Here is a 26840-nt window from a genome sequence, read left to right on the forward strand (position 1 = left end):
GACCGTTGGGGGGCTCTGACAGTCCCGCCCCAAGTCGGGAGGAGGTATTCAATCATGAAAGAGGCTAGAGGGGCTAACCTTACACACCTCGGCCTTCAGACCCCCTGCAGCGGCCCCGAGGCTGGGCCTCCCGGGGAGGAATTTGCAAAGAGTGCCCAGCGGGTGCCGGGCCCATTTCTATGCAAAGCACTCGGCCACTGCCAAGGTGCGGGCGCAGCGGGGGCGGCGCCGGGCCGGGGGGGGGGGGGGGGGCGCCGGCGGTCGCGGCCACTTGAAAGCGCTGGGTTTGGGGGTGGGGGTCTGGGGGGGACCTCCGCTGGGAGGCTCACACAGGACAGCCTCCTAGGACTGGCCCTTCCCCGCCGAGCCGGCCAGGGGGGTGCGCAGGGCCAGCCCAGCAGGGCTGCGCAGGTGGGCGCGTCCTCCCCGCCCAGCCTCGGGGGACATCCTCCGAGGCCCCGACTCAGCCCCACTCGGGAACCCGACCCGCAGACTCGTCGCCCTGGGCCGGGGGCACCTTGGCTCTGAGACACGAGCTGCAGAAGGCCGGCCCGACCCAGAACAAAAGTAACACCCTGAGCTTTTCCACCGTGCAGAATTCCCCCGGCCTCGGCTTTCGCTTTTTGGGTTAGGAGCGGGTATCATGAAAGAAATGAGAAGTTAAGATTTGAGTCTGAAAGGATTAAAATTCTCTTCCTCCCTCCCGGCCTCCCCCCCCAGTTCCAGTATTACTGCAGAGCTAGCAAGTTAGGGCCGGTGGGTGATGGGATATTGGACAGAGCTTAGCCTTGCTCGGAGCTCGGAGCTCGTGCTGCCCCCAGACCTTGGGCGCCAGCTCCCGCTCCACTCCCTCCAGCTCCACCTCGAGAAGGGGGAAGCCGGTGCCCCCTCTCCACACTCCCCTCCGCGGTTAGGTCTGTCCCAGGGTAACCCCAGCATAGGCGGCAGAGCCTTCCCCAGGGCCCTTTTGCACATCTGAGGCTGTACAGAGGTTGTTCCTGGTGGGGGCCCCAGACCCCACAGCTACAGCAGTGCAGAGAAGAGTCTCAAACAGCTAAATAGCTGGCCGGGCAGCCTATCCCCCATATCCAGGGAGTAAGCATCCTGAGCTCATCTTGCAGACAACTTCTAAGGGCTTAAGTTCATTATTCATGTACTCAACAAGGATCTGTTAGGCACTTTGTGCTAAGCATTAGGATGGTAACTATGAACACATCAGAGAAAACATTCAAGATTTAGACATAACCCCAGAGAGAGACACACACAGGCACACAACCTAACTCAGATAACATTTCTGCACTGGGATTGAACTGGATCCAACTTTGCCTGCACCAGGGGCCTGAAGCAGCTCTCCTGAGCTCCAAAGGGGCTTCCATCTCTCCCACCAGATTTGTAGCATGGTGACTGAGGCTTCTTCCCTCCTCCCTTCTGATAAGTGCAACAAACAAAGAAGCCAGCAGTCCAGAGGAAGCTTCTTTCTGATGATCAAGGTTGCTGATGTTCATGCACAACACCTCAGGGGTCAAAGGACAGGGAACCCAGGAGATGCAGGGTGTCCAAACTCAGCTCCAGGCAAAGGCACTGACCAAATGCCCTTTGGGGTCTAATCCTCAGGTGCACAAGTGTCCCTCTCATAGCCACCAGGAAAAAGGGATGTTGTTACAGTATTGCTTGTGATGGTAACAATCTGGAAACGGTATAAATGAATATTCATCAGTGACAAAATAGTTAATTAACCTATGGGAATACACACTTGAGAATACTATGCTGTCATTATCAAAGAACAAGGTAGGTTTACATACCTTGACGTGCAGTGCTACAGATACAGAGATCTTTAAGATGTACCGTTAAGTGGAAAAGGAAGTTGCTTGATAATACACAGAACTCAGATTTATGTTTAAAAAAAAAGTACACCAAACAATCTATCCTTGTATCTATACACATATAAATGAAAATGCATTGAACAGACTGGAAGAAGACCCATTCAAAAGATAACCCCCAGGTAGAGTACTGGGATGGGAGAACTTTAGCTTTAGCCATGTTTTTACCCTCAATATCTGTATTATTTACATCATTAGAAGTCAATTTGAAAGAAGGAATAAAAACTTTGAGGGGCGACTGACTGGCTCATTCAGTAGACCACGTGACTCTTGATCTCGGGGTCGTGAGTACAGGCCCCATGATAGGCAGAGAGCTTACTTTAAAAAAAAAATGTTTTTAATGGAAATTAGATCTAATTTGAAAAAGGAAGTCAAACCAAGCAGCAAGCATGCTGGAGTGGGGGGTGTCCTGCACCCTGGTGCCAGGCAGAGAACCTGGGTGGGAGTCAGGTGCCAGAGCTCCAGCCCCAGCTCATGAATGCCAGGTCATCCTGAGAAGAGAGAAGTGCTGTATAGTAAAGTGGAAGGCAGAGGTTTTGCTCATAGGATGAGCAAAGTCAGGCCAAGTCAATCTCACCTATAAGGTGTCTATAACAGCCTTAGCCCTTCTTCTCCTGGTTCCCCCAAACCCATCCCAATCACTTAGCAATGGGAGGACTGCCGGTTCCCCTTCCCAAAGAGCACTTGGAGTTTAGAAGAGAAAGTAGGGAAGAAGGATGCTTACCCAACCCTGCAAGGAATTGTGTGGTGATGGCGGGGGGAGCTCCAAGCAGGTAAGTGGAGATCTGGTATTTGCTAATCCTCACATATGCTGTGAAAACATCCACCAGGAAAGCTTGTTTTCCATGCAAACCTAGACAGAGCAAGAAGAACAGTGATGGGTGTCATGGTGACTATCCCCAGAGCCCAGCCCCAGGTCCTTACCCTCTTCTCCAGGCCATCTGTAACCTTGCTCAACTGTACAACTCCTCCATTCTTCTGTCCTTTCAACAGACCTCAGGACCTAACACACTGTGCCCTTGACCTGCACTGTTGACTCCCCAAATCCTCATTCACCAAGATAAGTCCGATGCAGGCTTTAGATTCCTGTTGACCTGTCATTTCTTGGGACCTTCTTCCTGAGTTCCCCAGACTGGGTCATTTCCTGCTGAGGTCAGCCCTCATTTTAGTCTTTTTTTGTGTGAGTGAGCCCTATACCCAATGTGGGGCTTGAACTCATGCTCTACTGACTGAGCCAGCCAGGTGCCCCAGCTCTCATTTTAGTCTTGGATATCTCCTTTGTATGTAGTACATGTTGCAATGATGTTTATATGTGTCTAATGGTTGTGCTGTGTCCATCTCCCCATCTCTCCATCTCCCCTACTAGATTGACCCTGATCCCTGGGCAGGCAAAGCTGAGTCAGCTTTGCTCACTGCTCTCTCCCCAGCACCCCTGCAAAGACTGGTACCTGATGGATTCAGCAACAAGGAAACTCTGTGGTATATGGGAGAGACTCCATGCCCAGAGAATTCTTGCCCTGTGGCAGTCTTCAAAGGACTCAGGACATGCCTTTCCTTCCATCATGGTCATGCACATCTAGTTGTAAGGGAGAGGGCTGGACCAAATAGCCTCTAGGGGTATCTTCTCATCCAAGGACCTAAGGCCATTAGGTACAGGAGCTGAAGAGGTGAGAGGCAGGAATAACAAGGAGAGAATCAGGTTGTCTTAAAGAAATGGCAATTTGCCCACTCATAGCCCAACTGGGGCTTAGGTGGGTATCTAACAGTTCCGGGAGGAGGTCTGATTTAATGGCCAGGTAATAATTATTACTAATTAGCACTATCCTCATAAGTAAGCACTTAAAGTATTTCTTCTTCTTCTTCTTCTTCTTCTTCTTCTTCTTCTTCTTCTTCTTCTTCTTCTTCAGATTAATTTATTTATTTGAGAGAGAGAGAGAGAATATGCGTGCATGCATGAGCAAGGGGAGGGGCAGAGGGAGAGGGAGAGAGAGAATCTCCAGCAGACTCCCTGCTAAGCACAGAGCCCAATGTGGGGCTCAATCCATGACTCTGAGATCATGACCTGAGCCAAAATAAAGAGTTGGATGCTTAACCCACTGAGCCACTGGCTTTAAGAGAAGCCAATATTTCTCTTAAAAGAAGTATTTCTTCTTTTAAGAGATTAAACATTCATCTTTAAACTTCCTTATTCTCCCATTTGCCTGGCAAAGCCTTCCTTCCCTGTCATAGGGAAAATCTCAGCCTGGTCTAAAAAATCAAAACTAAATCCTTTCAATAAACACTTACTGAGCATCTACCATGTGCCAGATGCAGCCTTTACCCTCACAGAGCCTCATGAGAGAGGGATCTATGTATGACTCAGTCCCCCATCCTACCCTCCTCACACTGTGACTGTACATCCCCACCATGATGAAATGCCCATGGACCTTCTTCATCATCATTATCATCAAGACACAGTACTAACAAATTGCACCTCCTAACACTAGAAGTAACTAACAGAAAGCACTTACTGTGCATCCAATTCTGTTTAAGAGCTTTACACAGGGATGCCTGGATGGCTCAGTGGTTGAGCATCTGCCTTTGGCTCAGCTCATGATCCTGGGGTCCTGGGATGGAGTCCTGTATCAGGCTCCCCATGGGGATCCTGCTTCTCCCTCTGCCTATGTCTCTGCGTCTCTCTGTGTGTGTCTCTCATAAATAAATAAATAAAATATTTTTTAAAAGGGGGGCTTTACACAGTCACTGGTTCAATGCTCACAAAACCCTATGAGGCAAGTACTCCCTGTGGTAGAGATAAGCAAGGCCTCCCTTTCGCCTTCCCAACACCCATCCAACCCAGAGGGGGCCTGTCTGACCAGCTGCTCCTGAAATACTTTCTTCAGAGTTTGGCAGAAATGGAAAGTGGGTTGTCTGTGAGTGTTTCAGCCTTGGCCACAGGTCAGCCGTCCAGCTAAAGCGGAGGGGGACATAAAAGGCAGAAATTCCCCTGGGAAGAGACTCTTCCCTTTTGGCCCTGCCCCCTAATTATCAGCCTGGGGATGTGTTCCTTATAAAGCAAGCTGCATCAGGGAGCCTGGGGAGCAGTGGAGAGGTGGGGAGTTGCTGTCAGATGCCAGGTGTTTCCAGACCCTAGATCCCCTGAGGATGTGAAGGGCACAGAGAAGGCTGTCTGACACACAGCTGCCAAGCCTCTGGTCTGTGCTACACCTTCCTTGACTAGGCAGGACTGGACGGGCCTGCAGACACAGAACCCAAGCAGAGCCCTGGCCTCAGAGGCTGGAGCTATGCACAGGTGGCCCATGCAAAACTGAGCCATAAACACATGCACAGGAAGTAAATCAACTCTGGCTATCCTTCAGGAAAAGCGACAGGGGATAGGGAAGTGGAGAAGGGCATTTAGCTGAGGGGTGAAAGGTTTTGCAGCAGAATATGCGGCGCAGGCAGGGGCCTATTCAGAGCATCATGCAAAGCCGTGGGGGGGCCGGGTAGCCTAAGACTTGCTTAGGGAATGCCATATGAAGTGGCAGGGTGTTCTCAGCACATAGAGATGGCTCTGGGAGCAGAGACGAGTTCTGAGAGATGGAAGGCCTCCCTGAGCCGTACAGGCCACAGTAGGGATTGTAGATTAACCACACAAGGTATACAAGAAGCAAAGAAGGTCCATTTGTGATGTGGTCCCTCAAGCATCTAGGAAGGATGGCTCTGGCCATTGTGTGGTCTGTGGGTGGAATGGGGCCAGGTGAGGCAGAGAAGAGCATGACAGCATCATGTGAAGGGGGCCAGGGATCTAGATTCAAACCATCATGGAAAGGATGGAGACGAGGAGACGGAATTGGAAATACTAAGGAGGAGGGACAGAGGGACTGAGGGTCCACCTGGGGTGGGGAATGAGGGCGTAGGAAGCCAGGGAGGCACCTCTGGTGTGTCTGGCCCAGGTGAGCAGGTGGCGGTCGTATTTGCTGAGCCAGGAACCTAGGAGGAACTGCATTTGTTTGGGGACCTATCACATCTCAGTCTAGATCAGCTGAACAAACATATACTGAAGGCCCACTGTGTGTCTGGCCGGATGCTCCCTTTGTTTATAAAGCCACAGATGAGCTACATCATGTTTCTCCTGGGCTTTCCCAGCCAAGGAGGTTCTGGCCGAGGCATCCGCTGCTGGGGCTTCCATGGCCACTGACACCCCAGACTTTCACCCCAAGAAACCCACTCCACAAGAGAGCCCAGAGGCCAGAATAGAAAGAGCAATAAAGGCTGTTGTTGACACGAGAGGAAAAACCAGGCTTCCTGTTTGAACTCAGGCAGGTACTGGAAGTTGTGAGTAATGTCGAATCTTGGCCTGCTCCGAAGGCGGTCTGCGGTGGGGGCTTCTCACACTCGCTGTGAAGAGTGGCTTTGAATCACTCACTTGCAGGAGACCTGGGGCCCGGCCGGGGCAGGTTGTGTGTAAGGAGTGCTGCATCCACCCGGGCAGGCCGCAAGGGAGGCAATGTCAATTTGCACAGCTCGCTGCAGTCCGTTGTCCTCCATAAGGACCCAACATCCATTGCTAAGGGCTTCCCATATTGGGGTCCCCAGTGCCCTTGGCTCTGCCACCCAGACCATTCCCAAGCCCTTGGCAGCTGGGGTTGTCTTCCCTTTACCCCACTTGAGGTCAGACTAGAGGAAGAGGCCACAGGGGCTTGGGGGTCCCCTCCAGACGGGGAATGCTGGCCTGCATGACACCAGCTCCCTACAGGCCCCGGGCAGGGTCCCTGGACTCTCCCACCTCCAGGCCCAGATGTAAAGGGACCTGAGATGGGAACAGAAACTGCAAGCCATCTCCAGAGGTAAAGCACCAGACGCTGGGCTGATGCCTTATCTCGTTTGAGCCTCACAGCAATATTCCTGGGTCATGGACAAGGAAATCTTTCTATTCTAAAATGTACAAAAAAAAATAAAAAATAAAAAAACTAAATTAATGTTACTGAGATATAACTAAAAAACTAAATTAACATTACTGAGATATAGCTGACGTATACTAAACTGTACATATTTTAAGTAGACAACTAAATTCTGCATGTTTACACTCATGCAGTCATTACCACAATCAACATAATGAACATTCCCATCGCCAACCACGTTTCCCACGCCTCTTTGAAATCCACTCCTCCCTCCTTCCACCCCTCTCCCAGGCCACCTGACCTGCTTGTTGACAATATAGATTCCTTTACATTTCCTACAGGTTTTTTTAGGGTTTTTATTTATTTATTTGAGAAAGAGAGAGAGAGAGAGAGAGAGAGAGAGAGTGCACACAAGCAGGAGGGAAGGGGCAGAGGGAGAGGGAGCAGCAGACTCCCTGCTAAGTGAGAAGCTCGATGTGGGGCTCTGTCCCAGGACCCTGAGATCATGACTTGAGCCAAAGTCAATCATTTAATTGACTGAGCCACCCAGCCACCACTCCTATAGTTTTGTGTAAATCTAGTCATACAGTATGTACTCTCTTTTGTCTGGGTTTTCTCATTCCACAGGATTGTTGTGACATTTACCCACGTTGTTGCCTATGTTGCCCATATCAATAGTTCGCTCCTTTTTATTGCTGCGTAGTATTTCATTATATGATTGTACCACAGTATATTTATCCAGTTACTTGGTGGTAGACATTTGGGTTCTTTCCAGTTTCTAGCTATTCCCAAATAAATTGCTCTAAGCACTTGAGTATAAGTTACTATGTGCATCGGTTTTCATTTCTCTTTCATTTCTCTTCTAAAAGTGGTTTTACAGTCCCATCAACAGTACAGTAGATTCACATCCTCAACAACACCCAGTATGGTGTATGGTCAGTTTTGGGGTGTGTGTGTGTGTGTGTGTGTTTTCAGTTCTGATGGATATGGTAGTGGTATCTCACTGTGGTTATAATTTGCATTTCCCTGGTGACTAATGATGCTGAGCACCTTTTCATGTGCTTATCAGCCATTCGTATATTTTCTTTTGTAAAGTGCCTTTACAAATCTTAATATCTTGGAAACTGAGACACATCTTACAGTTGCTGGTTTACTATAGCTTTACTGGCAGGGAGCATTTTTTCTTTCTTGGTAGGACATAAAATACGGTGTACCTTATGATGGATGAAGTATTCAATTTATGAAATACATGAAGTCACTTGCCCTGGATCTCACAGTGGTTGGGGGACAGAGCATCTAACCCTGATGCCATGCTTTTAAACAGCACGTTATTCTCCCTACTTGGAAAAGTCAGGTCCAAGTGTATGGTCAGTGTGAGAAAAACAGAATGGGTCATTCACTGCACTACTATGCTCTAAGTGCTGGGCCCTAGAGTCCTGGAGCATTCAGTAGCCTGGCTCTGGGGGACCTCCTGGAAGCAGAAGCAGCCCCTAGGTGTGTAGACCCCAGGCTGGTCTCGGCACCTCTCTGCTCAGCAATTCTTCACTATATGAGCCTTCGACTGGCAAGGGGTTTCTAAGATTAACCATGTGCCAGGCAAGTGTGTAGAGTGGATGGCGCTGAACAGGATTCAGCCATGTAAGACTCAGGGCCCAGAGAGGGAATCAAGAGAGACCCACAGAACACACACTCTGTGGAGGCTAGAAATGCTCAAAATGAGAGATGATCCCTAAGGGCTTTGTGAACAGGATAAAATCACTGTTGTGTGGTACCTAAGGGTCCTGGGCAGGTCTTTTAGGTCATACGGCTCAATTCCTGGCTCCAGCCCTTACCAGCTCAGTCTTGTCAGGCATGCATATGGCTTAACATTCTGAGCCTCAATTTCCACCGCCACCCTCTGTAAAATGAGCAATAAATTATGTGACAGTACGTATTTCTATTTCTCTTACAGATGAATAAACAGAATTAAATAAGAAAATTTAGGGATCCCTGGGTGGCTTAGCGGTTTAGCGCCTGCCTTCAGCCCAGGGCGTGATGCTGGAGACCCAGGATCGAGTCCCACATCGGGCTCCCTGTGTGGAGCCTGCTTCTTCCTCTGCCTGTGTCTCTGCCTCTCTCTCTCTATCTCTCATGAATAAATAAATAAAATCTTAAAAAAAAATAAGAAAATTTATGTAGAGTGCTAGGCTCAAAGAAGGGCTCTTTGGTCTAGACTTTAAGGATAGCTAGGACTTTTCAACTGGGAAGAGGAATGAGGGAATCCCTGGAGGGAAAACCTGTGTGATCCAAGACAGAGCACGTGGACTCACATTGGGAAGGGGACTGAAGTGGGAAGTCTGCAGGAACAGTGATTCCTCTTTCTCTGCCATGGACAGACCTTTACTGCTGCCTCAGAGAGCATCTCCTGAAATGCAGCCAGGCGCTCTGTGTGCAGCCAATGGCCCAGCAGTAGAGCTGCCCACGGTAAGGAGGCTCAGAGGACCAGGCACTCCAAGCCAGATCCAGAAGCCCTGAGCCACATCTCAGTCCCTCCAGGGATCCTCTCACCAAAGTGCTGCCAAGGAGACGGTCCAGAAATCCCCACATGTCTGTTCAGGTCCTGGCCAGCCACCAGCTTACCAGACTTCCTATGGCTAGCCACTTAATCTTTATGCACCTCAATTTCTCCATCTCTCAAATGGTGATATGAAAATACGGCAGGCCCGCCTGCCCACCACACAGAGCTGTGGCTGAGATCAAATGAGCTGCTGAAAGATATGTGAGAGTGCCTCAAAGCCAGTAAGATGCTCTGCTTATGCAAATCCAGGGCAGTTCAGAGAATCACATCACCAACTGCCATGCCCCTCAAGGATACTGGGCAGCTTTTCCTAAGACACCCTGTGTTTTTGTAGCCAAAAAAGTGAGGCCCAGAGAAATAAAGTAATTCACCTAAAGTCACATGGCTGGTAAGCCAGGTTCAAGCCTCAGTTTGACCCAAGCAGGTTGAATCCCTGTGCCTCATGGGCCAGGGGTCTCTGTGGTCTCTGGGTTCCCTAGGGCACAAGGCAAAGCTAAAAATGAAGTTGGGAGCCAAGGTGGTCTCTCCAACAGACTTGCGGAGCCACTGATTCCATGTGAAGTTTAGAGGTCTTTGAAAATGCCTGGTCTCAAGTGCCTGGGTATTCAGTCTATTAACTGTCTACCTTCAGCTCAGGTCATGATCCCAGAATCATGGGATACTGTTCAGCAGGGACTCTGCTTCTCCCTCTTCCTCTGCCTCTTCCCCAGCTTATGCACACTCTCTTTCTCTTGCTCACTCTGTCTCTCTCAAATAAATAAATAAAAATCTTGAAAGAAAGAAAGAAAGAAAGAAAGAAAGAAAGAAAGAAAGAAAGAAAAAGAAAAGAAAGAAAATGCCTGGTTTCTGCAGACACAATTATGGGACCCCATGGCCTTGGGGTATTTTCTGCAGCCATTGCCCTAGTTGCTCTTACTTCATCTGCAAAATGGGCATAGCACTACACTTAGCGGGGCTTGTGCTGGCTGCCATATTGATGTCAACCTTCTCCAGGACGGGAGAGGAGGTAAGGGACACGAAGCCTGCTTTGAAAAACCAGCCAATGATTACACACACAAGGGTCTGTTCCTATTGTGATGTAATAACTGTCGGTGTGGGCAGCCCTTGGGAGATTCCAAATATTGATGAACTAACAGAAAAGTTCAAATCAAATGGCAGGAGATCCTGTGGCTGATGAATCCAGAACCTCAGGACCTCCCCCAGGAGAGCACAGACATCCCCAAACCCTCTAGACCACTTAACATCAGCCTCATGGAATCTTTGCAATTAGGGAAAATTGATGGGCATGAATGTGCAGATTCTTGGCAACTTTTGTGGAGGGGAAACAGTTCTTTTTAGGACTTGCTCCTGGTTTTTCCTCTCATAAAATCCCCTTCTGATCAGTGCCTGATTCTTCTCTTTCTTTCCTCATTCCCTCCTTCCTTCCTTCCTTTCTTTTCCTTTCATTCGTTCTCTCTGCATAATCTCCAATACAGGCAGCAATGAGGAGAATTCATAGACTCAGCACATTCCTATCCCATTTCTCATAAGTTTGGGCACCTGATTTTCCCTTGTGACGCGCATCCTAATGGTGAGCACGAGGTACAGTGAGCGGTTTTGAAGGCAGCTCCTTATCATGGAGCGTTATCTGAGCCATCAAAGTACACTTTAAGAAAAAAAAGCAGTTTCACCATCAAACTTGAAGGTTTGACTGTTAAAAGGAAGAGCCGGGACAAAGCAACCACAGCTTTTATCACACACTTACGAGGGTGGCGTGCGGTGGGAATACTATATATTTTGGGCCTGCTGCTGAGAATACCTCCATGGCCTTTGAACAAAAAACAAACCATGCTATGGAAATTGCCGGTAATTGTCTTTACCTACAGTTTCAGAGGGCGCACACCGGGCCTTGTGGTTGTGGGCGCCGTTTCATGCTGGGGTTCGCGTCCCCGGCTCTGCTTGGCACAAAGAGTGGAACAGATCGGGGCCTCAGATCTGTGCGCACCTGTGGTCGCTGCAAGGCGGCTAGGCGGACTGCCGCAAGATAAGGCAACAATGGAAAGTTTCTCACCTGAAAGGTCCGAGGAAGAGCAGGGAGGCCTAGGTGCCCCGGGGAGAGTCATCTGCCCCCCAGAAACAAGGGAAGAGGAAGGAGCCAGCCCCCAGAACCCAGCCCCCTCCCTCCCAGGAACACCCCCCTCCACACACAAACACTATTCATTTTCTTGCATGGTTTCTTCAACATGAACACTGAGGGATTCCTTTTACCTTTGAAAGGCAATACCTGCCTTCATCTATCAATAGTTCTCCTTGAAGAAAATAAACAGAGCAAACAGAACTTTGAAGATCAGAGATTTGTTTTTCAAAAAGCATGCATGCTCTATAGATATGGCCTTCATTCACAGTAGAGGTACTCCAGGGCATCCCTCAGAGAGAGCAGATACTTGTCAGGGCAGGCCTGCTTCCAGAGGCCCCTCAATGGCCGTTCACAGAGGTCCTCTGGCCCATTTATGCAGCCCCCAGACAGTTCCAGAGTGGGCCGGGGACTACACAGAAAGAGGGCCCACAATTCCTGAGTTTCTGGGCTCTCTGGAGGTCAGGGAGGCCCGCTGGCCTGTGACCCCATCAGTGCCAAGGAAAGTCTGGGCCAGAGCTGGTGTGGGTGGGGTGCATGGGAGGGTGCTGACCCCACGGGCCATGGGGACCTTTGAGGGAAAGTGTATTGGAGAGGAGAGGTAGCCTGGGGAGGACAGTGAGGGCCATGCTCGGTCATTTCATTTGCTTCTGCTTCTGCTTTCTTATGCTTTCTTATTGTAAGAAATAACAATCAGCAAAGGACATGAAGCATAAATGTATAGCATAAGGAATGCAAATGTATAGCATAAGGTGCTTCTGTGGCACCTCTAGGATCAGGAACTAGAAGGTGGCCTGCCCTTGAAGCACGCCCCTTGCCCCACCTGACCCCTTCCCCTCTCTCTTCCTCAAAGGTCACCATTCTATCCCGACTTTTAGGGCAATCACTTCTAACTTTAGTTTTACCCCATGAGCTTACCTCCTCTAACACCGTGCAAGAGTTTTGCCTGGTTGTGAACTTTATGTGAATGGAATCAATCATACCCATTCTTTCAGCTTCTTTCGTTCGACACCACGTGTTTCACATCCATCCTTGTCGTGTGTCGCTTTGGTTCATTCATCGTCACTGCAGCCTGCCTCCTGGCCTACTTTGGTGCACTGCCTCTCTGGTTTGCAACCAGCAGTGCATGGGGGAGCCTAAAGTCCTCAATCCCTTGGACTAGCCTGCGGCGCCAGCCTCCCGCAGACTGTGGGGTTTGCCCAGACTCAGTTGTCTCCAGCTGGCTTCGCTCTGCCAGGACAGGCAGGGGCAAAGAGCAATGGGTTCCCAATTTCCTCTGCAGAGCTTCCCATGGGGGACACCAGAGGCTGTGAGGACTCACAGCAGAGGTTCGCCCCAGCCTCGGCACAGACGCCTGGCAAGGGCAGTGATCCACAGCTGCCCTGCCACCTCTGAAAACCAGCTGGGCTCTGGAAACAAACAATAAACCCAAGCATGTCCCAAATGAGAAGCAGGTGGTTTCCTGGGACCAGATTTCTTAACATTCCATCCTCTTGGTTTAGCCTTCTCCAATGTGGTTCCCATTTGAAGGAGTCTGAGCCTTTGGAGCCCAGAACCCATATGAAAAATGATATAAATTATAGCTCACCATCCCAGCCTGGCTGTTTGGGAGTTTGGCATAAACATTAAGGAAGGGCCACCCTGATTATAAGGTAGAGGCACTGGGGAGGGTGGGCGGGCTGGGCAGCCCCCCAACGTGCATTTCTCTGTTCCCCTCTTGGTGCCAGGCTTAGCCAGTTCACCTCTCCTGGTGTTCTTTGAAAATGAGGCTCAGTAGGAGTTAGTGAGGCAGGCTCTGAGGTCTGGGAGCATGGACAGGTCATCTCCTGCCTCCTGCCCCACTATGCCTCCCCTCATACCCCATGTTCACGCCCAACTACTTCCTACCTCTCTGCCTTTGCCACACGGTCCTCCCACCTACTCTGCTATGACCCTTCCCACGCCCCGGGAGCTTGTCCAATTCTCCACGGACTATTCCTGGATGTTCAGTTCAGAGACCCACTGATGTCCTTCTCCCAAATGCCTGGCATCATTCCTCCTCCTCCTCTGAACCACACCAATTAGCCCTGATTGCAGAATACATGCATTGTTCTCTAACGGTTTCATGTGTGCAAGGCCCAAATCCCCAGATGGGAGTGGGGGCGGGGGTGGACATTGGCCAAGCCTCTGCTCCTCTCTGAGCCTCCGTGTTCCCATCTCTGAAGGAAGAATGGAGCCAGAGGTCTCACAGCCCCCAGAGCCCCCCACCCAGTGTACGGCCTGAAGGTTCTGGTCTTCAGGAAAGCAATGTGATGATGGTCTATTGTCCCACCCTCAGCCTCCACTCTCAGGCCCTCTACCAGGAAACCCACTCCCACCAAGTCTCACCTCAAAGTGGGAGCCCTGGGCCTCCACCCCCAGCCCCACCCCCTGCCACTGAAAGGCAGCACTGGGGCAAACATCCTAAACCACCGAGTACTTCTAAAAATACGGTGTTTTTGTCAGAGAGCAACCTTCCACTTCCTTCAGACTTTGATCCCCATGCAACCCACAGAGGAGAAGACACATTTACAATAACAGTTTACAGCTTTCATCTTTCTTTGGGGGCTACCTCTCGAGGGCTTGGAACCCCCAACTGCATGGTAGTACCCCCACGGTCTTTCTAAGCATGCTCACATCCATCTGCCCTTGGCTCGAGGGTGGGAGACTAACATATCTGTGCCCCGGGTGGGTCTGTGCTCAGGGAGCAAAGTCCAGGACTGAGAGGCTACCTGGCCACAAACTGGCCATGAAACATTATGCAAGTTTATAAGGCCCTTTCCTGTCTAAAAATCTTTTTTTTTTTTTTAAAGATTTTATTTACTTATTCATGAGAGACATACAGAGAGAGAGAGAGGTAGAGACACAGAGGAAGAATATGGGCTCCATGCAGGGAGCCCAATGTGGGACTTGACCCCCCGTCTCCAGGATCACACCCTGGGCCGAAAACAGATGCTTAACTGCTGAGCCACCCGGGAGCCCCTTCTGTCTAAAATCTAGAGACAAAAATTAATGCTAGGATAGAGTGAAATAAATATGGACTCAAGTACAGAAATGGACTAGAAAAAAAGACTGGAGAGGTTGACGCTAGCATAGTGTTGGACAGAAGTAGGAACTCAAATATTTGTTAGACTTTCTTTTTTTTTTTTTTTTTTGGTAGACTTTTAATGAATGTTTCTGACTGGAGAGATCAGGGAAGTTCTTGCCACAGTCTTGCAGGCTGGGGCTTAGAAGGACACTGATAGGTGGGGATGGAGAAGTTGGATTTCCTGGCATAGGAACAGCATGGGCAAAGGCTCAAACACATACTGAACAAGCAGAATGCAAATTCACACGGCTGAAACAGAGCTATGAATACGCTTCCACTAGCTCTATAGACACAGGAGCAATTGCTGCCCTGCAGAGAACACAGGTACAGGCAGAATGACAGGGTGAAGTGAAAGGACAGTGACAAAAACGATCATATATGAGCACCAACTGGATGCCAGACACCGTGCTGAGCCCTGAACATGCAGGTCTCTGCAACATTATTCACATTTGTTTTTCCTTCAGGGAAACAGCCTCAGAAAGGAAGAGTCCTCTGGTTGTCTCCACGTCAGCGACAGAGCTGGATTTGAGGCCAGGCAACCTGGCCTCTGATTGATAAGGCCGAGCAGACTCTGGCTGGTTCTGTGCTTGCTGACCAAGACCCCGGCCTTCCTGGTCAATCCGGGGCCCAGGGAACAACCGCAGTGCCCATTTACCCACGCCTCCTACAGGCCAAGCCCTCTCTGCTTGTGACTTCATTTAATGCTCCACCAACCTTTGAACTAAGTGCAACCTTTGGTTACAAAACCATGCGAGGAAGCCCAAGTTCAGAGAGGCTAACTCACACAGTTGGCAAGTGACAGAGCGGGGATCTGAAAGCAGGTCAATCTGATCCCAGATTCTGTGCCCCTAACTTCTCTGCAGCCTCTCTGGGTTTCACCTCCTGCCTGGGAATTCCAGACTGTGAGTAATTCAAACATGTCTGAAAAAGTCAAAATCACTATAATTTCCTAAAGACTTTAATGGATGCAGAGCATCTTCATTTTTTTTTTTTTAAGATTTTATTTACTTATTCATGAGAGACACAGAGAGAGAGAGAGGCGGAGACATAGGCAGAGAGAGAAGCAGGCTCCATGCAGGGAGCCTGACATGGGATTCATGTGGGACTTGATCCCAGGACTCCAGGAACACACCCTGAGCCGAAGGCAGAAGCTCAACCGCTGAGCCACCCAGGCGTCCCAGAAGATCTTACTTCAAAACAAAGAATTTATCAGCAAAACTGACAAAGGGGCCTCTGAATCAGTCTTAGGCTTCTCTTTGTTTTGGAGAGGAAGTTGTATGTAGAAGGCTCCAGCACCGGAGCCAGGCTTTGCCCCAACCAAGGTTGGGGTCCTGGCTTTGCTTCTCCCATGCTGTTCATTCCTGGGGTCATGCCTTGACCTTTCTGGATGCATGTCCTCATCTAGAAGATGTGCAGGTCTGTCAAGGTGATTTCCAACACTGACCTTAGATCTCATGATGTATGCCTGTCCCCCTCAGCGATCCCCAATGCCCCCACCCCCCCGAGAAAGAACAAAGATGCCATACTGATAGCATGGACGTGCAGTTCAGCAAATTCACTACAGGGCTTTAGGTTACCAGAGATTTTTATTCAAATCTTGTTTCCTGGTTGCAACCTCTGCCTCTTCTCAAAACCCAGCAGATCTAATGGAATTTCCCTGTCGGCTGGTTCACAGATTTGACTGAGGCTTGCCAAAACCATCTGGAGCAAAGGCCTCTTTCAAGCTCACACCCAATCATCTTTCCAGGGGATAAAGGTGATTTATGGATTCTCAACCCTGAGTCATAAATCTACTAGTGATCTGCTGTGTTTGGGAATGGCAGCTGCCGCCACCCCTGGCAAACCTGAGGACATGTATGAGTCATTGGTGCACAGGTGCACCTCACTCAACAGAGCTGGATATGGTCCTGTGAAGTTAGATGTGAATGGAACCGACTAAGGTTCTGGGGGCACCTCGGTGGCTCAGTGGTTGAGCATCTGCCTTTGGCTCAGGTCATGATCCCAGGGTCATGGGATCGAGTTCCCACACTGGGCTCCCCACAGGGAGCTTGCTTCTCCCTCTGTCTGTGTCTCTGCCTTTCTCTCTGTGTCTCTCACAAATAAATGAATAAAATCTTTTTTTTTTTTAAATGCCCTAGGAGAAGCCATTCCCTTTTGCAGTGGGTAAGATCACTGCCTATTTATAATCAGGCTGGGCTTCCACATATCTGAAATACTAAGGTAGAGTGAGGAAGGTGTACACAGTGACAAGACTGGCACGTATATGCATGTGTGTGTGTCCTGAGCATGGCCATGTGTGTCCTTGTGAGCAGGACCCACAGAACTGTGCCACAGTAGCCCTGCATGTGTGCACCGTGTGTCCGTGGGGAGACAGGCCAGGCCAAGGGGCTCCAGGCTGGGCCAGGCTGGCCCTATGCAAGGCAGAGCTGAGAATCCCACGTGGATCAAAGCCCTACAGGCCTGTAATTGCCCAGAGGGCCTGACCAGGTCTCCTGGATGTGCCTTCATTCCAGAATTCCCATTAATGCCCCCCACATCAGGCTCAGAGCTTTGGGGTGGGCAGAGGAGAATAGGCCTCTGTGCAGGGCAGAGACCTGTGTCCACAGAGTTCTAGGTAGAGTAGGGCTAAGGGCTTCTTCCCTCTGCCTGGAGGGGACTGGAGTTGCCCCTGAGGGAGAGACGGCTGCCAGACTTCAACCCTCCAGGGACAGATAGAAAGTGGCCACAGCAGCCCCTCTCCTGCTGGTCATTCCCTGTTCTGGTGGGAAACCTTTTAATGCCCCCTAGCTGGAAGCCCTTGCTGCATCTGAAAGTAACTGTTACTTTCCTGTAATCCGAAGCTCCAAGCCCACCAAGGTGGCCCAGAGATCAGGGCCCTGTGATCCCAGACCACGGGGCCAGCAGGGCCATGCGGTGGGGTGGGGTGGGGAGTGGGGGGGCAGTGGAAGTTGCAGCTGCCCTGCTGCTCAATTTAAAGCAAAGTCAACAGGGCTGGGCACCACCTCACCCCAGCAGGTGTGAAGCATTTCCAGGAGGAGCTCTTGGAGTCTCCCAGCAGAGGTGCCAGGGTACAAGTCCCATCTGCTCTGGGACTCGACCTCCAACATGCCTCCCTGGGCAAAGGGAGGGAGCACCTAACATATACCTAGCCCGCTTTTCCTCTTTTCTCATCAGCTCCCCACAGGCTCAGATACTAGAACAATGATAGAGCTTCTCTCAGTCCAATCTCTGTGTCCAGAGTGGTGGGACCGAAAAGACATAAAACAGGACAGCTGCCTCTGTGCCGCCACCCCCCACGATACCTCTGTCCCCGCACACTAAGGCCAGAGGACAGAGTGGGATGGAGCCGCCCCAAGCCCCACAGCTGCCTTGTCCAGGGCAGAGCACATGGTGACCGGGCCTCCTGAGGCTGCTGCTGGGTTCCCGGCCAGGCCGGGAAGGGCTGTGGCAATCCAAGGCAATGTCTATAGCCTTAACCAAGAGCTCTGGGGTTTCCTTACACAGGCTGCAGGAACCAGGAGTAGCCCCATGTGGGAGCATCAGTTCTTCCAGGAGTCCCGCCTTCCCCAGCATCTCCAAGGCCCTCACAGAACATGGATAGATATGCCATGTAAGAATGTACTGTAGCAAAAAAAAAAAAAAAGAACTGTAGTCAAATACAATTGGAAAATTTGGGCTTAAATAAAATCAAATGGGTCTCTTAGGAGCAAAACATCTCAGAACGTGTATTTAACATGCTATATGCATCTCAAAAGTCAAAGGATGGAGTAGGCTGTTTCCCGGATTGTTTCTGACCTTTCTCACTTGGACTTTATCGCAAGACTGGAGTTTATCAAAATCACCGGGGGACATGCTCCTCTACGAGATGTTACCACCCCTTCCCACTCTCCTAGGGCCCCAGCGTGCAGGGGGAGGCTGGTGAGGTGCAGGGACCGCAGCTACGCTGTTCGGACCAGGAGCCACTAGACACATGCAGCTATTTACACTGAAGCTGATTACAATTAAGTGTAATTTACCACCTCCTCCGTCACGCCAGCCCCATTTTAAGTGCTCAGAAGGCACGTGTGGCTGGTGGCTACCATACCGGACTACACAGAGAATGTTTCCATCTCTGCAGAAAGTTCTTTCAGACAGTGCTGATGAGAGTGGCAGAGAGCCTGAGACGCAAGCGCAGAGCTACACAGTAATTCTAAGAAAGACCCAGAGCAGCCCCGGCCTTCTGCCCCTGCCGGGTAATCTAACCACCAGCCTCCCTTGAGCCATGCGGCTACAGGGCACCAGCTACAGAGTCAGTCTCTACCAAATGGAACAGAGGATTTTCCCTGGGACTTCAACAAGGTGCACCATTCCTGCCTCCAGGGCCTGACTCCCACACTCTGGTTCCTTCCCAGGCCCTCCTAGGCCTCACTGACTGCCTGGGGAAGGAGCCACTGCACTCCCTGCCCCCTTCCATGCCTGTGCTCCCAGAGGAATACCAGTCCCATGGTGCCCTCATTCTCCATGCCAGGAGACAAGACACCTAACATGTGGCCTCTGCCTCCAGGTCTACAGCTCCACAGAGCACCCCGAGCTTCAGGATTTGAGGCAGGTTCCAGAAGCTGCCTCTGCCAGGACTCTCAGCATTATGAAACCCCAAGTCTGGGGGGTGGGCAGGGGTATAGGAGTGGTGTGCAGGGGGGTTGTGGGCCGTTTGTCTCTCCTTCATTCTGGCAACCAAGGATACTCTATTTCCATGCCCCAGACTTCCTCCAGGCAGATGCCAAAGGCCTCCCTCCAAGCAGTCTGGAATCCTGGACTGCTTGCCGCCCAGGCCAGTCTTGCTCTTAGACTGGCCGGCCAGGTGGCTGGGGAGCTGGCTAGGCGGCTGGTCTCTAGCAAGACACTGCCAAAGACCCGTGTCCACTGCTTCCTCTGCACAACTGGCTATAAGCCCAGGCACCACTGAGGGCTTCTGCTGAGGGATTCTCTGGACCCAAGGACTGGACAAGCTGCCCCTACTTGTCAGCTCTCTGTAGACTTGGGCCACATACAGAGTCCAGAGCAGCCCGTCAGACCTACCCAGGCCCTTTCTGCCTGTCCTCAGGTCTCAAGGCTTCCCTAAGGCTTCTTTCTGCCCTGCCTCAGGAAAAGAGATCTTGGGCATTCCTCGCCAGGTGAACTGGCTACACTGAGAAGCTAATCTCTGTAGGAAGCCAAGCCCACAGCAACAGAGACACTCCATGTAGCTGTCCTGTTCTGCCGAGATATGGGTCAATGCACCCATGAATATAAACTTGCCCTGGCTGGAACTAGGTACTCCAAAAGTTACAGGGCCTACCCAGTAAAAAGTAAGCAGAGACCAGTTCTAGCTGCCCATAGCTTGCTTGATTTGGACCCAACAGTGCCATCATGTCACATAACTCCAGGGGGTACCATTCATACTACAGTCCATATAAATGACACTCCTGGAGTTGTGCCATATACAGCAACCCCAAAAGTAGGCTTGCCATCTGTGCTACATAATGGCTACATGACGGCAAGTTTGACCTTTCTCCCTAAGAGTGGCTGTTTTAATCTCCAGTCCAGCCTTAGAGCAGGCAATCCCACCCAGGGTCCAGTCTCGGGGCCTCATCCATTTCTTCAATGATCCCTTAGCAGAAGCCTTCAGCAGAGAGTCAGGGATGGGACACAGGCCTAGAACCTCAGGGTTCTGTGGCTCATGCTCTAAAAAGCCATTTCTTTTCTTCTCTCTTTTTTTTTTTTTTTTTTTAAGATTTCATTTATTTATTCATGAGAGACAGAGTTCTGGAGAAGCAGGCTCCCTGTGGGGGGAACCCGTTGCGGGACTCAATTCCAGGACCCTGGGATCACGACCTGGGCCCAAGGTAGATACTCAACCAACTGAGCCACCCCGGTGCCCAAGCCAGGGATCATCCTAAGTGGGAACCACGCCTGTGGAAGACAACTTGACCATTGCCATCACAGCTAGAAGCATACAACTTCTGTGACTTGGCTTTCCCACAGGTGGCAATTAGCCTACAGATGTACTTGCACATGTGTGAAATGGTGTGAATGGACAAGACGATCCACATCAGTGTTGCTTATCACCATACATCTCAGAAACGACCCATGTGATGATCCAAAGAGGCCTGATTCATTAATGGAAGGTTCACAGACACAATGGAATGCTTTCTCACTTCTTCTTCTTCTTCATTTTTTTTGCTTTCCCACTTCTAAAGCAGATTGACAGCCATCTCTATATACAGATAGGACGGGATCCCCGAGGTGTGTTGTTAAGTGAAAAAAAAAAAAACAAAAAACAAACAAACCACAGGACAGTAAGTTTGATTTGCCATTTGTGGCAGGAAAAAAAAGGTTGCACACAATGCAGACGTAGATGCTTGCAGATGCGCGAACTGTCTGTGAAAAGATACACAGGCAAGTAGTGAGAGTGGCTGCCTCAGGGAAGGGGTGGGGCAGGCAAGAGGGTAGAGAGGAAACAATTTTCACTGCATAATTGTTTGTACCTTTTTTTCCCATGTACCTTTTGAAGTTTGACCTATGTAGTCTTTTCAGATTTTATTTATTTATTCATGAGAGACACACAAAGAGAGGCGGAGACATAGGCAGAGGGAGAAGCAGGCGCCCTGCAGGGATCCTGATGCGGGACTCGATTCTAGGACCCTGGGATCAGGACTTGAGCTGAAGGCAGAGGCTGAACCACTGAGCCTCCCTATGGAGTCTTTTTAAAAGTGAAATGAAATAAAATGTAAGAAAACCTCCTTAAGGCACTCATTTCCCATTTTCCTGCCCCTAGGCTGGTCCAAGCTCCACCCTCTTATAGACTTCTCCCCACATTGCGTGTTTCTCTCTGGCCCCAGAAGACCCTTGCAGGTGACTTGGAGACAGCCCCAGAAGCTCAGCATCTTCCAGAAGCACTCCGCAGGGCAGTGGTTGCAGGGTGGGAGGGAGTCAGATGGAGGAGTGTAAGGGAGTGTTGCCCACCTTCGGGGTAGGGAGTAGGGGGACAGTGAAGAGGCCAAAAAACCATAAGCATTCTTTTTTCTTTTCTTCCAGTATTCAGAGTTCCATAAATAACCTTTTTCCACATTTTTTAAATTGTAGTATAAAAAACATAACATAGGGGCGTTTGGGTGGCTCAGTGGTTGAGCATCTGCCTTTGGCTCAGGGTGTGATTCCAGTCCTGAGATCGAGTCCTACCTTGGGCTCCCCACAGGGAGCCTGCTTCTCTCTAGGTCTCTGCCTCTCTCTGTGTGTCTCATGAATAAATAAACAAAATCTTTTAAAACAAAAAACATAAAATTGAGCATATGAAAAAATTGAGCATATTAAACATTTTAAGTGTGCAGGTTGGTAGTGTTAGGTATGTTGACATTGTGGTGCGACAGATCTAGAGGGCTTTTTCATTCTGTAGCAGTGAAACTCAATGCCCAACATTCTGATTCCCTTCCTCTCCTCTAGCCCTTGGCAACCAGCTTCCTCCATTCTGCTTCTCTGCCAGAAGCATTCTTGATCCTGGCTTGGAAGATAGGCCCAGGGCCAGAGGTCCCAGAGGGTCCTGGCAGGGTGTGCACCTGTCCTTCACAGCACATGCAGCTCCATCCCACCCTCCTTGGAGACAGCATAGCTTCAGGGTTGGGAGCGTGAACATCCTGGCTTTCCATTCACAAAGCTGTATGTATGCTCTTAAACGAGTCTCAGCCTGTTTCCAGCTCAGTAAAATGGCAACTCGCTCAAGATAATGATACCTTTCTCCCCATCGGATGGAGGGAGGTGGGGAGCACATGAGGTGAGTAGCTCAGCCCACAGTATAGGCTCAGCCTGGGCTGGCTTTGGTCACCATGTTCATGGGAGAAACTCGGCCCTTAGCCCCTGTTCTCAGGACGCAGGCATCTGCACACCTGTCCTTTACCCATCTACCCGTCTATTGTCTGTGACTGACGCTGCCTGTCTGGGATGGAGGCCCAGCCCTGTGCAAGGTCAGAGCCTTCCCAGGGCCTTGACAAATATTCCTGAAAGAGGGAGGTTAAGATTCTACCCCATGTCGCCAGGAAGATCCCTCCCTCTGAAGTTCCTACCTTGGGATCTATGGAATTGCCTGCAGAGCTGGGCAGAGGTGGGTGTTTCCCCTGAGAAAGGCTCCCAGCTTCCGTCAGACCCTCAGAGTGGTCACAATCCAACCCATGGTCAAAACCCTCCTCCCCCTGCTGCCTGGCACCTGGGAGCCCCGGTGGCCTTGGTCCACCCTGAATCCCCCTCCTTACAAGGTGGGCTCTCTGCCAGGCCTGACCGCTAGATACAAGGCCGCATGGAGCCAGGCCAGGTGGGATGGGGCTGGGGTGACTTGATTGTAAGCGGTGCACTAGTGTGAGTGTGCGTCTGTTCTCGCAGATCAGCTCTGAATGAATGATCACATTGGTCCTGGGACCCCTAAAGCTTACGATGAGGTCCTGTTGAGCTGCACACCACCCTTCCAGGCTCTCCAGCAGCCACTACTGAAGAGGGTGCTTCTGACGGAGCTCGAAAGGAAGGTACAGCAGGGTAGGTGGGGTCACAAGAGGGATCTCCACCATGCAGCCTGTGCCTCACCAAGTTACAGAGCAGCACCCTCTGTGGCCTCTGCTTCGTGAAAAAGAAAAAAAAAATGCATACATGCATGGAAAAGAAAGTCTGGAAAGAAGTACATCAACATCTTGGGCAGCCCGGGTAGTTCAGTGGTTTAGCGCCGCCTTCAGCCCAGGGTGTGATCCTGGAGACCCGGGATCGAGTCCCACGTCAGGCTCCCTGCATGGAGCCTGCTTCTCCCTCTGCCTGTGTCTTTGCCTCTCTCTTTGTGTGTGTGTCTCTCATGAATAAATAAATAAATAAAATCTTAAAAAAAAAAAAAGTACACCAAAGTCTTAACAGGGGTTAACTCTGGATACTGAAATTACAGATTATTTCTATCTCATTTTCTACAATATTTTTTTCTTTGACTCAGTGGTCCTTTAAAAAAAAAAAGATTTTATTTATTTATTCATGAGAGACACAGAGAGAGGCAGAGACATAGGCAGAGGGAGAAGCAGGCTCCTGGCAGGGAGCCTGATGTGGGACTTGATCCTCTGACAGATCAGGCCCTGAACCTAAGGCAGACCCCCAACTGCTGAGCCACCCAGGTGTGCCTGATTCAGTGGTTCTTAACTGGGGGTAAATCTGTCCCAAAAAGGGCATTTGGCAACATGCGAAGATACTTTTGGTGTCACAACAGTGAAGGAGGGGGTACAGCCTCTGTGCTCCTGGCATCTAGTGAGTAGAGGCCAACAATGTTGCTAAATATCATACAATGCACATGACAGCCTCCACAAGAGAGAATTATCCCACAGGAAATGTCAGTAGTACCAAGACCGAGAAGCCCTGAGAGAAACAGTGGAACTTATTCTGACAGGGAAGCAAGGCTGGAAAGGTATGAGGCCCTTGAGCCCATTGAACCCGTCCCACGGCCTCCCCGAGGCAAGTCCTTCTCATCCACCTACCGTGTTTGGTTAAGACCTTTGTGGGCTCTCCCCCAGGCAACCCCGAGGCCTGTCCAAGAAGCTGGCCGCCCCTCTCTGGAAGCTGTGACTCTCCTGGAGCACAGCCTATAGCTAGAGGGTCACCATACCCCCAGGACCCTTTCTCCAAAAGCATCTCCGGTTTCACCTCCTCTCAGAACACATCCCTGTCTAATAAAAAGACGTCAGCACCGATTAGTACTGACTGCTAGGACCCTTCACATCCCTGCAATCAATGAAACCCCTAAATTCTCAAACATCCTGTTCCCAAAATTTTGACAATGGCATCCTGTTTTCTTTTGGAAGGAAATCCAGGTTGGATTGATTAACAAATACAATCATTATTTAACATCAGAACTTGGTTTTGAAATTAATTTACAATAAAAGAAAACGTCCATGCTAAATAATCTCTCTAATTATATGTTAAGGGCTCAGAAATGGAAAACATTCAGGAACACAAAAGGCCCAACCGAGCTCATTAACTCTGCTTTGCCTCTGAAGTATCTCTATGGTAACTCACGGAAGGGGGGGAGGCTTTTAAAATCAGATCGCCAAGACTTCACCCAGAACAGCCACAACACAAAACTCTTAAAAAAAAAAAAGAAAGAAAGAAAGAAAAAAACGTCGTGGGCAGCCTGGGTGGCTCAGGGGTTTAGCGCCGCCTTCAGCCCAGGGTGTGATCCTGGAGACCCAGGATCGAGTCCTGCGTCGGGCTCCCTGCATGGAGCCTGCTGTGTCTCTGCCTCTCTCTCCGTGTCTCTCATTAGTAAATAAATAATAAAATCTTAAAAAAAAAAAAATCATCTGATGATGAAGTGGTGAGGGTGTGTTTCCAGTTGCAGCTTCTAGAACCCTCCAGGCGCTCCTCTAAACTGGGAAGGGGGGAGCACAGGAGCAGTGGTGTGCCATAGGAGGCAACTGTCACATTTTCCCTGCAACTGTGGCCCAGGTTCCTGGGAGCTTTCCCATGGGGACCCAAACAGGACAGGTCTGGCCAACACCGGGAGTTCTTTCTCTCAGGCCAATCCTCCACCAACCTCTGCCAGCACGCCCCTCCTTACCCTGCAGCCCTCTGCATGATGGTGATACCCTGCATGGCCCTGACTACTAGCCCTATCTTCGTCACAGGAAGATCCTTGGCTCCAGGCTCCTGAAGCTCTCTGCATGAGCTTGGCCTGATTGTGTCATTGGAGCTGTCTGCAGCCTGCACAAGTTGCAGATAATGTCATGGTAACCAGGGCCAGCCCAGTGTCTACCCTCACCCCCAAGGCTCAGATAGAGGGATGGAGGCACTGGGAGGGAGCAAAGACCAAAAGGGCCAAGGTTTAGTCCATGACAGGAAAATGACCCAGCAGCCAGGTTGCCCTGGATTTAAAGTTGTGATGCTTGTGCCTAAGTCTATGCAAGAGCAGCGAGCGAGCCAGGCTGGATCCCAGGCTCAGATCCTGCAGCCTGATGAACAAGGAGGTCAGGTGGTACTGGGTGGGGTGCACTGTGTGGGGCGGCGCAGAGGGGGAAGACCCAGAGACAGTGGAGGAACAGAGCTTCTTGAAGAGAAGATGGTGGGAGGGAAGAGAGAGGAGGAGGGGAAGTAGAACTACAGGCAGGAAAGGCGGAACTCATTGAAACTTAGCAGCTCAGGGCCTGGGGTGCTTCATGCTGAGCATCCCAGACCCTGAGAAGAAGGGCCTTTTGAAGGACTAGAATTTGGGCTACTAGAAAAAGCCAGTATCTGGCTGGGCTGGGCTTGGGGGATGGACTATTCCGGCCTGCCCTCTGGTTGCCACAGAATTAACCTTCGATGGGACCTGCCTTTTGACTTACCAAAAATTAAAATGCTCCCGATTCTCAGGGCCCTGAAGGCTGCCTTCAGATATATGGTGAGGAGGCCGGGGCCCATGGATGAAGTCCCTCTCACTGTATGCCTCTCCACATCCCCCGGTGGCTCACCTTCCCATCTGAGCAGCCTGGCACAGTCTTGGTGAAGCGAGACATCATGTCTGGGGAGTCTGCTGGGTCTCTGGCCAGCTATTAAACAGCCCTATACCCCGCCCTGGAGTCAGCCTTTCTAACCACCTTCCTTAACTCACCAGAATCTGTGGGCCAGACCCAGGGGTTGAGGCTGAAAGGGGAGAGGGCTGTCCCACATTTCTCATGCCTTGCTGGTGCAGCCTGGCCTCTTGGCTGGCCCTGGGTCAATCCAGTAGGCCCTGTGTGCCCAGGGCCTGTGCATGTGCCACAGGTGGAGAAAACAGAAGCAGCAGGATGCTTTTTATTTGTTAATTTAGTTATGCCCCACCTACTTCTAAGGATTTGAGGCCTCTGAGGAGTACTAAGTGCCCAGGGGGACAGATCTTTGCAATAGCTAGGCAGATTTCCCTTTGGAGGCAGAGTAGGTGGCAGTGGATATGCCGGAGGCTGTGGCTCTCCCTGGGGGTAAGTGGATTGAGCATTTTCTGGAAGGCAGAGGCCAGCCAGAGCCCCATCCCCTTCACATCTTACCCAGCAGAAGAGCTTCTAGGGCACTCGCTCATTTACATATTATTTGCATTCTATTTTCATGTAATGCATAGGATGGAAAATCCCCCTCGGCAACTGGGCCCAAAAGTTACAGTCCCTAATGCTTTGCTCCCATGGCTGCAGCACTGGTGGCAGACAGGGAGTCCTGCCCATTACCTGGGCCTCCTGCCTTGAGGTGGCAGCTGCTGTGAAGGTGGTGACAGCAACAGACATGGGCCTCGAAAAACAAGAGACTTTCACATGTGACTCAC

The 26840-nt window shown here is 50.5% G+C and overlaps 1 long non-coding RNA gene across 1 annotated transcript; it reads right to left on the reverse strand.

Moving 5' to 3' along the window:
- Positions 1-682: 682 nt before the first annotated feature.
- LOC112650223 (uncharacterized) lies at positions 683-10343 on the reverse strand. Its single transcript, XR_003130039.2, has 4 exons — positions 10237-10343; positions 3329-3539; positions 2605-2733; positions 683-1687 (listed from the first exon to the last, which is right to left on the reverse strand). It is a non-coding gene; the product is annotated as an uncharacterized LOC112650223 (long non-coding RNA).
- Positions 10344-26840: the final 16497 nt, after the last annotated feature.

Source organism: Canis lupus, chromosome 11 (assembly GCF_003254725.2).
Source record: "Canis lupus dingo isolate Sandy chromosome 11, ASM325472v2, whole genome shotgun sequence".
In the NCBI taxonomy this organism is placed as follows: domain Eukaryota; kingdom Metazoa; phylum Chordata; class Mammalia; order Carnivora; family Canidae; genus Canis; species Canis lupus.